The sequence below is a fragment of the Diachasmimorpha longicaudata genome, chromosome 2 (genome assembly GCF_034640455.1).
Source record: "Diachasmimorpha longicaudata isolate KC_UGA_2023 chromosome 2, iyDiaLong2, whole genome shotgun sequence".
NCBI lineage: Eukaryota > Metazoa > Arthropoda > Insecta > Hymenoptera > Braconidae > Diachasmimorpha > Diachasmimorpha longicaudata.
In genome coordinates, this window is record NC_087226.1 from 12,352,964 (window position 1) to 12,367,855 (window position 14,892).

The 14,892-nt window shown below is 39.6% G+C and overlaps 1 protein-coding gene across 1 annotated transcript in view; it reads left to right on the forward strand.

The window, feature by feature from the left end:
* LOC135172789 (iron-sulfur cluster assembly 1 homolog, mitochondrial) overlaps positions 1-14,892 on the forward strand; it is a 33,723-nt gene that overhangs the window by 11,429 nt on the left and 7,402 nt on the right. The window lies entirely within an intron of this gene.

A 14,892-nucleotide genomic window follows, 5' to 3' on the forward strand; every position in this document is an offset into this window, starting at 1 on the left:
CAAGTTCGCAATAATCTCCGACACAGGCCATTATTCCTGGCTCGCGTGTCTATTTACAAGCTGACCATGCGTTCGACTATGCATCATCGGTAATACAACATTATTAAACGATTCCTGTCCTGTCAAACTGAGAATCATCAAAGTTGAAGGACTTTGGCATCAGTATTGGAGCGATCAACCCTAGCGACAGCTGGTGTAATATTACCGGCAACTTTCAAAAGGTAGAAGAAGAATAACAAAAAATAGTTGAAGTAGCAAAACCTGTCCACCCCGGGGTTTAGTTACTCCTCGCACGATCAGCATTCCAAGTCGAGGTGCTTCTGCGAAACTTCAGGACATACAGACCAAACTCATGTACCATTTTCAATACGAAGAAGAATACACAGGAGGCGGCGGAAAACTCGAGTGGAACGACAAGTTGTACAACCTGATGAGATACGAGATTGAGAGTTGTATAATATGTGTGAGCGTTAGAAAAATCCACCTAATACATATGCATAAACTATGATGAAGGTATTGGTGCATGTGATATCCTTTGCGTGTCTTTGTTCTATTATGTAATTATTGCCTCTCCCTGTGTCGAATAACTTGACGTCTCGGGGGACAAAGTTTATTTTTTTCCAGTGGACACGTTATTCCACGCTCTTTTCGGTTATGCCCGACTAAATACTTGGGAAGACCCAGGGACGCGTGACCAAGGCCTTCTTCTTTTCTGAATCTTTCACGTTAACCAGAGCCCCGTAATTCCACTATACTCTCCTTTCTCTTTCGTCCCATCCCTCTTTTTTCGCTTGCGCGTCTTTGTGTCGTCTTGACGTCGTTCACGAAATTGTTGTGGTTATTATAATGATAATTAAACATGTGTACCATATGATTACAGTATTAACATACACTTAACGCACTCGCGGTATGAAAATTGATGATAGGACAATTGAATAATTAAAAGTTGAGTGAAACCCTTGTCACGGTTCCACACTCTCCCTCACCTCTACCCCCGGACAGAAAGCATTAAATTGTCAAGTAGATGTGATTGCATGTTGTGCTACAATTGCTTGACAAGTCGGTCGTGTAGTGTAACTCCAAGCGGAACAATACACAACAATGGTGAGAGAGTTTACCAAGACCAACACTGAATCGTTAGCCGTCAAATTACCTCGCGAGGCGCTTCCAAAGAATGAAAATTATTTTATGCACTTTGGAGATGAAAGATTCTGTTGAAACCGAGAGTGAGGAGGAGAAAAGGCAATCGTCTCGGTGTTGTGTGGAATATATGAGAAGATGAATAGTGTTTTTATTGATTAAAAACAGTGCTGAGTGTAAAAGTGATTGATAAATTGAGAAATTCCGAAAGATCGACTTGTGGACATCTGGAGATCCACAAGTGAAATTTTTACGAATCACTTTGGGACCCTTGGGCCCCAATCCATAGTGGAGAAACTTAAAGACGCACCTGTTAACCTCTTAATCTGGCTAATGCGTTCACTTCCGTTCACAGCAGAGGGTGTCAGTCCTCACATGTGGCATTCCCACCCTATCCGAGGACCATGGAAAAGTCATCCATTACTTAGCAAGTGTTAAACGGAACACTTTCACACAACGTGATGGAAAAATTTATTTATGTAATTTGACTACTGAAAATCACACAGCAAAAACTAATGTCTCAATTTAACGCACCTTTTCTCGACATTCTTGAGATACCTGAAAATGTTTGAATAAAATTAAAATTTGTCTAAGCGTTAAGCGAACAAGGCCCTGAACATTTTAATTGATGTTTGGAATTCATACAAATTAACATTTTTTTCAGAATTTCTAGTATTTGAAAAATGTCTACGAAAGATGTGTGAAATTCAAAGATTCTCTCCAATTTCCTACGGCCCAGCGTGTGGCCGCCCAAGCACGGAAATTTCTACTCGGGCTCTAGAGAGTGCGATAGTTGGAATTCATATATTCTATCGACTCTCAGTCCGTAAATGGCATCTAGCGCCGGCCGTGGGGACTCTGCCCCCGTGTGAACCCCGCAGGCGCCGTATTTGAGGAATCAATTGAGTAAGAATCAACTCATAAATTGAATTAAAACTCCAATTTTCAATCTGATTTACATGTCAGTTCAACGCTGAATTGCGGATTCGCTATTGATAAGTGTCAAATTCCAAATTAGAGGTTTGACAACGTATACATTCTGTTAAAGTGAAGTATTTGAGAGCAGAATTTCGAAACAAAGATGAAGATGAAAATTGAGGTCGAGTCGGCTGAGCCTCAGTCAAAAAAAGTTCAGAAGAGTGGGTACTCGCTCGTCGACAATACCCTCAAGAGTTCTCCAGTCGGTGTACGTCATACGCAAATTAGGAAGAGGAATCAAGCCGGACTAATATGCACGAAAGGAGTAGTCATCATCATCATCAGTGACGGTCCCTATTCAAGATGAATAATAATCTCTTAAGAAAGAATAACTATCCCATTACCAATCAACCAGATTAATTCCATTTTTGATAGTTTTGCCCACCGATAGTATTGTTTAACAACGATGACAATCTCCGGGAGGTACAAGGAAATGATGTACTCCACGGGTAAAGCGGGGAAGAGAGAGAGAGAGAGAGATAATTTCACGTGGACAATAGAACAAGGATAGCATAATCACACAGCATCGAGTGACCAATTGAACAGAACGAACGTGAGAATTGGCACAACACGAAACCAATAGTGATTCACTGGCATATGTAGGATTTCCTGTGCCTGCATTGATTGATGGTAACCCCTCCAATATCTCCCACCTACCTTGTTTCCCCAATCATTGTTAACGTAAATATCAGCATGACTAAGTGCTCAACCGATAACATTGAAAGTACGAGGTTGAGAACAACTACGAGGATCACTAAGATTCGATGTATAGTTTTGTACATTGACTTGAAATACCGGTCGCTAGTAACCAGTGCAGACTAGAACTCACCTTGGCAATGTTCAACGAGGCTTCCGTGAAGCTCGAGGCAGATTCACGAAGAAACTTGGTTGAGTCCAGTAGGTATAGACGCAACAAAGTTCTGAGGCGACTGTGGAAGATGAACAAGACAGAGAAACAGACAGACAGTGGAAGAGAGAGAGAGAGAGGGAGAATAGAAGCATGAGCATGAGGACGAGAGATGAGGGTTAGTGAAGAGGGCAGGTGGCTGATGGTGCTTCGAAACCCCCCGGGGCTCGAGAGCCTTTTTCAGTTCAACTAAGCGATGTTGAAATAGGAGGTGGGAGAATGTACTCGGTAATTCTCGTGTTACATCGGCTTGACTCGGGCACGCGAGAACCACGCGCATCAAGGTCGTGGACCGTCCACCTTGCTGCAACGGCAAGTGCATGCATTGCGCGTGGCTCCACTGTATTTCATGTATACATGAGATATTCACATGTATGGGTATTTATCCGGCGGCTCATCCGGGGAGCGAGACCACTCACTGTGCTTCCAATGTAACCGCGATAGAAAATGAATCAGGATCCCTCTTCAAGTTGCTCTGCAGCTCTCTCTTTCTCTCTCTCTCTCTTTCCCCCTCATCTCCCCATCGACCACCACTATTTCTCGTTTCATCGCTGTACCTGGAGGCACTCTCTCGGTCCAGAACTAATCGTCGAAATAAACCCACTATATTCTCTGTGTATGGCTGACCAGCCACCTGCTTCATGTCGGCATGAAGGGGATCGACGCCTCTTTTATGTCTTACTGCTTTTATCCTCTTCTACTTCTCTCGACATATACATACATTTTCATCCCTCTGTCCGTAAAACTGTGATTACCGATATTGTAATGAAAAATTATGCTTGGCACTTGGTCGAATTTGATGGAGTCGTATTGATTGACACCTGGTGGCGAGCGAATATGAGATTTTCAGACTCACCTGGAGGGAATTTTATAATTGAATGTGTATCGAATGGTAATTCTGGTCATGGAGTCCGGGGGCGATGATTCTTGGATCCTTTGTATCCGTGCTGAGACAACGTATCGCGGACTTCGTGACAACAGCAGCTATTTGAGAATATTTTTTTTCTGAAGAGAGCACCCGATGTCTGCTTCAAACCGCATTTACACTGTAGTTGGCTTTTCTTTGCGGGCGCCTCGGGCACATATATACCTGAAAAATAAAACGAAGGACTTCTGAATTCTTCGCAAAAATGAAAACGCCATGAGGCGTAAAGATGTTGTACGTATGGATAGCCATGAACTACCCATGACTTTGTACTACATTATATGTTCAATATAACTTTTTATGATTTTCTCCGATTCTCATAATCATCATCATGACTATTTTAAAGTTGGGGTAAATTTTCATAATAACCTTTTTTGTGGGGAAAAATATATTGTACAAAAAAGTTATCATGTAAATTATTCCATTACCTTTGGGCTTGGAAATATTTATGGAAAAGCAAGGCCGGAGATGTGTCAACTTACCTCGTTTTACCACTTTAGCACAGATTTCAATATACCCTATTGTCGTTACACTTTCAACTTTGAACGGCGAGCAACACTGGAATAATGGAAACAATCTTGCAATCATCGCTCTTTCTCTACCGATACAATGCTAAACAAAAAACTTTTTCGTTGAAATAAGTTTATTCCAACGGCGCTCAACATTTCTAACAAATTCAAGTTTTTATCAAGTCCCATGTTCATTCATCTGCATTAACGTGAGAGTTAAATCACTGCTCTGGTATATATACAAGTAATAATGGGCTAAAGCTATTGGAATTGGAATTGAAAAACATCAATTGTGCCTCGTGGTGAAAAAAAAAAAGATGAGGGGAAAAAGAGAATTGTAAACTATCAAGTGAATGTGTCTCAGCTATAGAAAACTCGTCGCGTTGCCGGATGACGGGAGGATTTTTTTCCCTTCTCTTTCATTTTTTCTCTTTGTTTCGAGACTTTAATGGTCTTCGGAAACGTCGATCCAAGACATACTCAGGCCGTCCACGCGATTGGAAGTTGAAACTTTGTGTTTCATTTCCTAGTTTTTCCCTCCTTATTCCAGCAATGTTCATTCGTCCTCAAACCAAGGCCTTCTTCGAGAGCCGTCAAACATTATCCACCGCTTCGTTTTATCTTTTTTTTTTCCACTTCTATTCTCAATTCTCTTTCTCCCAGTATTTTATCCTTCATCTAGATCATTTTATTGTTAGCTTTCTCTCAAATTGTCATTTTCTTCAACGTTGATTAGAACGTTGACGTAGACTGGCCGGTGAAAATAGTGGCGAAACTTTATCGATAAGAATATTTCCTCAACTTTTCATGTACTCTAAGTCTCCTGAAGTAGCTACTGTAGCTTTTAATACTCGATTCAAACACCAGATCGGAATGGACTACAAGACGAATGCTGTCTACAGGCTCTCAACCACTCCTCAACAATACATTTTTTCCAAAATATTTCTCCCGTTCGTCCACATTAAATGTTTCTTTCTCTTTGTCCTCGCACTCTCATTTCTCCTTTTTCTTTTCCAACGAAAAGCTATTGCCGCATCTAATAGCGCTATTTGTGTAATGACGTAGCTCGGTAATTTCCGTAGGGCCTCGGATACGCTCGGCCACGCGAACAACACGCGATCGTGTCCGTTTACCTGTTGGACCGGTTGAGGGATTATTCAAAGACAGAAGAGGAGTAAGTGAGAGGAGGAAGAAAGGGAGGGAAAATAACCGGCTTTGAAAGCACGGATTATATATCGCGTTGTTCTGTGTGGCTGTGAAACACGATGGCCAGGCGACCAGCGGCAATGTTCTCTTTTTGCCGAAGTTGTTGTTGCCTTCGATCTTCACCGGTGTGGAGTCCGTGCTGGGGCTACTTCTATTTTCATGTTATAAAGCCCCGGGTGCAAGAAGATTGGCCAAGCGTATATTGCCAAGTCGACGTTAGATGCGATAGTTAAACTTTCCAGCAGCCCATGCTACCATCACTGTACCCGCTGGATATTTTATAACTCTTGAAAATACTGGAGAAATGGTTCAAAGGCTTGGCATGGGTGGAGTTTATCTCTGCTCAACCTATCGCAACGCTCATTTATGAAAACTGTTGTTTATCATTTTTTATATGCCAGTTTTACATTATAATTACTCAATTCTAAAAATCTTTTATGGAAAAGATAAGGAGAGATAAATCCATACCCTCAGTTATGGTTAATAGACGTTGAGCCACTCTTGACAGACCTTTTAAAGTTGCTGGTGGTAATTTTACCTTGAATATTTTGAACAATTCAATTGGTCATGGCAATTACGAAATGCAAACAATTTTTCTATTGAATATTTCTCCGTCTACAGAAACATTTCACAGATTTATAGATAGAAATTATGTAGTTTGGAGAGATGTCCTCAGTACTTGGCCGTAAATTTTTCCGGAGCCATTCAAATGGGCCCAGTCTAGTTTCCAATATTAATTTTTCATGATTTTTTTCCCTGTGAACTTCCATTTGAATATGAGACACACATATCTATTCTTTTGACGGAGATATATTATTCGTTTCCGTTATATATCACAAGTCAACTTGCTACTCGACATAGCACACTGTGTAATCAGACTAAAAGCTATCCATCTAGGGAGACTTATTTGTTCCGTCGCAGGCTTTTTTTTTTATTGAATTGCATCAATTTTATTATCATTACTTCGTACCGGCTTTCGAGAGGGGTACAAAACACATTTGCAGAATTCAATTGAGTGGTTTTAGGTGATAACTGATAATGTTATTAGATGCATATGGAATAATATTCACATCCAATTATTTCTGGGGGAAAATAATTACTCCTAACATTTTATTGACTTTTATTGAACTATGAACAATTCAGAAAAATGCTAGTTGACCATGAAGCTGAAATAAAAATCAACAGAGAAGTTCGGAGGATCAGTCCTCGATCAATAAATCATCGATTCTCAACATTAAATAGTACATATTCTCAATCACAAATCGAATCGCAAAAATCGAAGTTCTGTCACACCCATTCCTCATTGGTTGACGTTTATAGATCGTAATTCACAGCTACTGGAAACGAAAGACGAGGCGGCGCACCTATCGTGCTCTATGAAAATATATGGCAAAATTTTCTTTGCGATTTATTTTGTCGAACAAAATGGAAGTTGCAAAAGAGGTTTCATGGTTGATTTTCTTTATTTCTCTCTCTTTACGAAATATTTAGCGATGAATTATCTTAAGCAAACTGCACTTACTTCCAATCACCACTTTACTATTTTAATCTTTGAGAGACAATTAAAAAAATAATTGTTTAAAGACCATGCTGTGGTCGAAAGCCACAGAAAGTACGATCTTTAGAAAATAGTTGGAAGATAAATAGTTACCTGGCAATATTTTTTACAAAATGATTTTCTCAAGACATTTCTTCTCTATTCACACCATTTCAATGCAAGTGGATAAAATTGAATTTTCCTCTTCTCCCTTCATTACTACCATTCTGACTCGGTGTTCAATGAATTGAAATTGCAGAAAATATCGTAGCGACCCAATGCTCATCCTGAAAACTGGAAACCTGTATGGTGGGAAGATTCCCTTACAGTGACATATCTTCACAACGAGCGTAGCTTATGCCTTGCACACACATTGAACTTCGATACACGATGGCATCTATTCATCCTACTTCTCCACTTCAATTTATTTTATTTGTCCTTGTCAAGATCCAACCAGCCCTGTGTTGGTTTCTCTTTCCTCGTTCATCTTCTACCTTTTTCTTCGTCGCCATCGCCTACCTTTATCACATCAGTCCCTTTTTTTTTATCTGACTCACTCTCTCACGCTCAATTCGTCGATTTTCTTTCAAGACTCGTCGAAACTTTTGATAGATTTGTTTTTATCCTCTTAGTGTGTTCCCAGGCAAACGGTCTCTCAGTGATAAATCGGTAGGCCTGCAGCGTACTTTCCTCCACTTTGAAATGTAGACTCTGCGATCATATGCTTCATTTTCATCGTACACATCGATGTGATGAGAAAATTATAAAATGGAGAAAAAATCAAATAGCACCAATTGAATGGAAAATAAATGCACCGTAAATTTAATTATAGTCTCTGTTGCGAATCACGAGGAGATTATCCATTTCCTTTGACCAAGTGTTTATGAATTTCCGTGATAATTTTACAGAGTCGTTATTGCATGCCATATTTATGATGTTAAATGTGAAAATTTGTATGTAGTGGTTTAACTGATATCAGGACAAACATTCCAGATCAAGATGTATAAAATTTTGTATTTTTATGAGGTCCTACGGGCGGCTGATTTTATTGCGGCAAAGCAACTGCGCAACCTTCAACGATGGTGTTCTTCCTATAAAGATGCATATTAATTAGTTAAACGAGCGACTGAAGGAGCTCTCGTGATCAGTGTGATGTGATACGAATAGATTTCAATGAGGCTACCTACATTGAAGTAGTTCCGAGGCATTTAAAAGGCTTTTTTTTTATTTCATCGTTCAACCAGAATTGTGGGCTAGATATATCTATACTGAATGCCGATTACTTGGTACAATCGTCGATTCAAGTTCGTGAACAGTCTGAACTTGCATCTATTGAATGTAGAAGACAAAATCAGTCGATTGTCTGCAGTAGTTTCTATGGTTGTGCGTCTGCATTTAGAGCTTATGGGGCTGTGCCCTTCGTACCTCCCATTCATTGCTCTGGAGCCCACTGGAACGTTTGCAAAAGTTTTTTTTTTCATCCATTTTTTCCTATATTCACGTTTACTGAGATCATTTTCACCGACAAATACATGTTCAGTAAAGGCTCCTCGACCAATCGAGTAAAATTCAGGACACGAAGAGAAAAGGTTCAACAAAAATTACGGAAAGTCTAGCTAAAAGTACAGAACGCTTCGTAAATAATACGCAGGGAGTTAAGGAATTTTTACCGAGCGTTCCGTACTTCTTACTGGACCCTTTGTAATTTTTTATTGGACCTTTGTTCTCACTTGAGAATAACGGAACTTCTGTGTAATTTTTATTGAATTATCGGAGGCGATAACGTGCGGAAAATGAAAATTGCTCCACAATTACTTGTCTTGTTTGATAATTTTTCTCCAACTTTTTTCTTTGTGTATTTTACCCAATATAAACAACAGAAATATTCAACAAATATTGAGGAGCGTCTGAGGATTTATCCTCCATCTATTACATAATATTCAGAGAATGAATATGTTCAGAATTAGGCCATCAGGGAAAAATGGCCTGAAAAACAAAGTTATGCGGTCACTTCCGTTAGCCCTTAAGGGTTTCAGAGGAAATTCCCGTCCAAACACATGTGTTGTTCGGTCGATGACAAAATGGCTTGGGGCTAGTATTCGTGAAAAGTCAGTTGAGTTACTCATGTTCTAGAAATCGAAGTGTAAGCACTTTTAAAGCAATAATTTTCTCCATCAAAACATGTGGTTCTAATTACAAGATCTCGGGTATTACCCGCAAAGAAAAATATCCATCTACCCAGATTTGTAGAAAATAGGGTCTTTCGAAAATTATCGAAAAAGGAATTGTTTCAGGATGAATGAAATGTTTTTCGACGCACGGTACCTGCAATCACAATAGAATCTTTTGTATTTTCTCCCTTCTCTTCATTTTGTATCAAGTGTCGCAGTGTCATATCAACGCTTGAAAAAAATCTATGAAACCCCTTGATCTACTTCTAACTACATGAAAAATTCTCCTGCCCCACCCCAGTGTTGTAACTGGAAAATTGATTAGTTAGAAGTGATTTTTTCCCCGAACTTCATTTAGAAAGTTCATCTCAACCTCCTCAGTTGTTTTAACAACCACAGGATTGGGATTATTGCTGTACTTATCCTAGAATTATCACAAGAAATTGGCCTCTATGTAGTGGCAATAAGTCCATCCTTGTCTTACAAAAAGCTAGACAAATTCCGTTTCCGAAGCATTACCTAGGAACACCTATCCGGGAATGGCAATGTTTCTTCACTGATACACCTAAAATCACAGATGACCGTCATGTCATGCGTGGAACTCATAAAATTCCGTGGGTATATGTAGAGAGGATGTTGGAGATATTCGCAGTGGCAATTTACATTCTTCTCTATCCAGTTCTCGGCATCTTTTTCCACTCTACACTGACCGCAAACCAGGGAGGGTGTTGATCGCTATCAATTGTACCGACAACACTCACAACTACATCCTAGTAAGATTATGTATGCGTGCACATGGGTCATAATACATAGATCATTGAGTTTCATGTTCATGGTCATTAGGTATAGGAGGGAGTTAGAAGTAGTAAGAGGGTCGAGTCGTCCACAAGGTGAGATAGAAAACAGAAAAGAAAAGGGGCATAGAGTATACACTGCACCTGCTTGCCTTGGGGCAACTTTTGCCGTCCAGCTTCTTCTTGCTATATGTACCTTTTCTCGGTCTATAGTATACGTGTATCAAGTGGACAAGCTGATCTGGTTCTGAGGGATATACGCAGCAAGCTACAGGGGGAGTAAACAGGATAAACCCGGACGAGAATTTTTCAGCTTTATCCGGGTCTTACGGTTGTTGCGCTGCCTGGATGTATCATTTGCCGATGGTAACTATCCCCCAGTTAATTCCGATCGCAGGAATAATTATATTAAGCTATCCTACCATACATACCGGAAAAGTGCACTTTTACAAATACTTCGGTGAGGATATAACAATCACTTTCCACACGACGTGCGTAAAATTCATGGATATAAAGGTGTGCGTCATCGAGATCCCCTTTTATACATTCATGAGGAAGTATCATCTTTTATATCCTTATTATTACCACCAAATGGCCGAAATGCGATCGTTAAATCCACCGTGATAGGAAAAACTCACGCAATTGATAAATTTTCTCTGATTTAGTGGATAATGAATGCCCTAACGACACGGAAATAATGACTTTTCAATGGTAATAATCATGTGAGAGTAGTCCTTAATTGTATAGGTAAATGATGTTGCAAAATCAATAGTCGAAGCATCTCTAAGAAGTTCCCCTTGTCAATGTCAACTTGAAAATATAACAAGCAAAAAACCCGTCTCAAAAATCACTCTCTCAAATTAAGAAAGAGCTCAGCAATCTCGAATTTCTCCATAAAAAGTGGATACCGAAGGACAATGCATCGTCAGATGATAGGTGGCATACGCACAAGACCGGTTTATTTAACTCTCATATTATTATTATTATTATTAAGTAAATAACACATTGACGCCGTAGAGTGAAAAAAAGGGATGGAGTTGCCCCTCCGTGCGGTCTCGGTTTCATCGTTCTTCAAGTAGTCCAGACTGGATGCCAACCGAAATCACAAGTTCACAGGAGGGAGCACAAAGAAAATGAATAAAAAAACAAAGGAAATGAGAACAAAATGATGCCTTTGAGGCCCTACGGTGCTAGTGCACTGCGGTCGTGGGCAGGTTTAGCTTTGGGAAACTAATCAGCGCTTAGTGCGGTCACTAGATGGATGGGTGGCCGTGCGGAAACACTTCAGGAGAGAAGCATTAACTCCAGGCCGACAACAATTCAGGAAAAATGGCCCAGCCGTTGTGTTTTCCCCGCCTACGAAAAATTATCCTACTGAATAATAAAATTTGTTGACTGTTATAAACTGTCCATTAGGGGTACGGTAAAACGCTTAGTATTTATTGCCAAATGTTACGGTCACTGGAAGATTTCTCTTCGTCCGGAAAAACTGGCAAGTGCATTGGGAGAAACAAATATGCGGCAAAAATGCTCTGAGGAAATCATCAAGCTGTAAAAAGCGAATGGCATACGGAGAAATAAAAAATAAAATGATCCCTTTCAGGATGAAACGAGATCTGGGGAAAAAAGAAGGAAAAATTGGGGCTTTGATGGTGACGCTAACCGAAATGCTTAATGCGCTCCTTTATTCATCGTTGAATGGTCTTACGAAAAGAAAGTAAGGTATAATGTGATCTGAGGTGGATTCTCTCAGTGAAATACCCAAGCGCCCTATCCAGCAGCAGCCGATACTTCACGTCTGACTTCTATAAATATCGTCGCTCATTATTTCGCTACGTACGCCACTGGCACCTGTCGTGTGGCTTCAGAGAGATGGAGGCTGATCGGGGTCCACGAACGAGTGTATCTGCTGGTGGGTGAAATGAAGAGAGAAGGGAGTCGTGGTCATGCCACACACAAGTGTATACATCTTGTGCCGTGAAACAAAGCCAGAAACACCGAGATATTTCTCGTCTATTAGTACGAGTGAGAAGAGGGACTCCATATCGACGAAAAAGAGGGTAGGGAAACGACGAAGGCGAGTTGCCCGATGCCCTCCACCGGGAAATAGTGGGGATAACTCAGGGGAAACACTCCCGTAGGTGGGAGGCTGCTTACCTAACCGGTCCAGGAATCCGGGGCCACGCTTACCAGTGACTATCAAACTGTAGCCTCCCCACTTGAGAAAATTTCAATTTTTACGAGTAATATTTAAAAATTTATTACTCACCTTTATTGATTATTAATCTTGCCAGATGAAGACATCAGTTTGAAGTTTTCTTTCTTTTCATACTGAAAAACTGGAGCTGGGGATTGAATATTATTCTTGTTCCAGTAAATGCTGATAACTCTGAATTCTTCATCATTGTGTGGAAATTGAATTTTATTATGCATGAATTGATAACAATAAATTTTTTATCTGAATGAGAAATGAAAGTACTGAAGTGATTGAATGGAGCATTTGAATTGCAGGAGTTGGCCACATTCATGGGGCTAGTTTTTTTTTATTCCTTTGAATTCATTTACCTTCACAAGAGGCACTTAGAACACTTGATACTAAATTATTCAAAAATTATCATCTTATCCCCTTTCGATCGACCATTCTCATCTTAATTGTATATTTTCTAGCATTATTCGTCAATGGATGATTTCTACGATAGAATCTAGCATTGCAAATTTATACGAGTGCAATGTCTTCAGTCCACTGTTGGGTTCTATCAGTATAACTCATCCGTTAGAAAATAGGATATTACGTGACGAGTGTGAAAAGGGAAGGAGTTTAGTACATGTTGGTAAGCTGTTTAGGGCAAAAGGGGGGCGCCATCAGTCGAGCCGAAGGGAAAAATCAAATTTAGAGAATTCAATTCAAATTTGTAGAAAAACCTTGTAATGTCGTGTAGAATACGATATTTTATGTCTCGAATCCTGAAAACCCTAGTTTAATCGAGCAAAACACGGATGGAAGCCCAGTTTCCAGGGCCCAGAGGGTCATAAAGTTACTTTATCGTACAGCGTGATGAAAATTAACATAAAGTACTCACTTCTCATGATGAATTTTCCGCTCTCAATTCTCATTTAAATACAGAGTGCAATTGCCGCTCAATGACTTTTCAAAAGTGACTGGTAAATAATGATAATCTTTAATAAATTCACGGATTATCGCAGGAGAGGGAGAAATTGCACTGCAGTAGCTGAAATTATCAGGTATAATATCCCAAGACCTTCAAAATTATCAGATATTCCCTGAAAGTTTTGTTGCATAGCAACGACAGGGATTACATTTTCAGATTAAAATCCCAAGCACTCAGCTCGAGGAATATTCGTGGAAAACTGATGCCGATTGCTGATACGCAGGGAAACTTGAGGGAAATACCCCCTGAATTTTGAAATTCGATGGGTCTTCCGAAGATTATTTCCTCCATCAGAGAACTGGGCTAATTGACGGTCTGTGGTTCGATCAACAGAGAATTATATCTATAACTTTCCGTTACCAAGGACGATAACAAAAAATTGTCGATTGTACCACAATGACACCGAATACCACAATTCTATTTATCGAAGCGATGATGGAGAAAATAATCCTCTGAATGCCCTTAAGCTTCAGAAGGAAAGAGAGTATTGGTTTCAAACTTGCCTCCATACAAACCAATACCCCAAATTTCCTAGGAAGAGTCCCTCACACAAAAGCTCATAATTTTTTAATCTGTGGAAATTGACATATTCATATGTTTACAACAGAAAATATTGTTAAGTCTGATTTTGCCTGAGTCGAGTGGCTAGTTCGGGTAAATACTAGTTGATCGCTGGTGAATTAATCCACCATCGATCGACTAGCAATCGACCTAATGTAAATGCTCATCGAGTAGCTGTCTGTCGATTTAGCCGGGATCAGCCGATCACAATTCGTGTTTGGAATTACGTGGCGAGTTTCACCAACATGTGGAGAATCTGTCAAATTCGTTGACTTTGAAATACTCCTCGGATTATAATTTTCATCCTGTTTAAACTTTTTACTGTCAGAATACATTGAATATTTTTTTTGCTTTTTTAATTTTCATCTATTCTTTTCCTTTTTCGTGCCTAATAATTTTCCTCCAACTTGTTAAACATTGAATTAGTCCATAATAGATCTTTAGGATAAAAACTACTGTCGAGTAGGAAAAAAAGAGTGAGGTGGAAAAAATTTTTTCTTATTTTCTGAACTTTCCCGAATATATGAAATATGCTAAGAAAATTATAGTACGGAGATCAGTTCCAAGTCAAAAAAATGATTAACAATGTTTTCGCCTGACGTATGGGATGACATGGGCGGTGTAGGATTTTTTTTGTTTTCCATGTACTCCATGATCAAGGAAAATCAATATGATTTTCATCAACAAAGGAGTTTGAAATTTCGCCAGAGGATTCCCTCGAATCAAATGGATCAATTCTGAATGCATAATAAGCATTGCGTGGTACGGAGAAGTCAAGGGAACTTGCACACTGAGTTGTTAAAGGTACGGAGAAATTCTACATTCTGAGCCTCAGCAGGAGTATCACCCTTTGTTCCTACGTTTATTACAATTGTAGGTAAACGAGCACTCACTGTTTTTAATGACTATTTGTTGAAAAACTTTTTCAACAGTAGCAATTTGCTACTATTAATTGTTAGGTAGGCAAAAAGGAGAAGAAATACATCATTAGCCC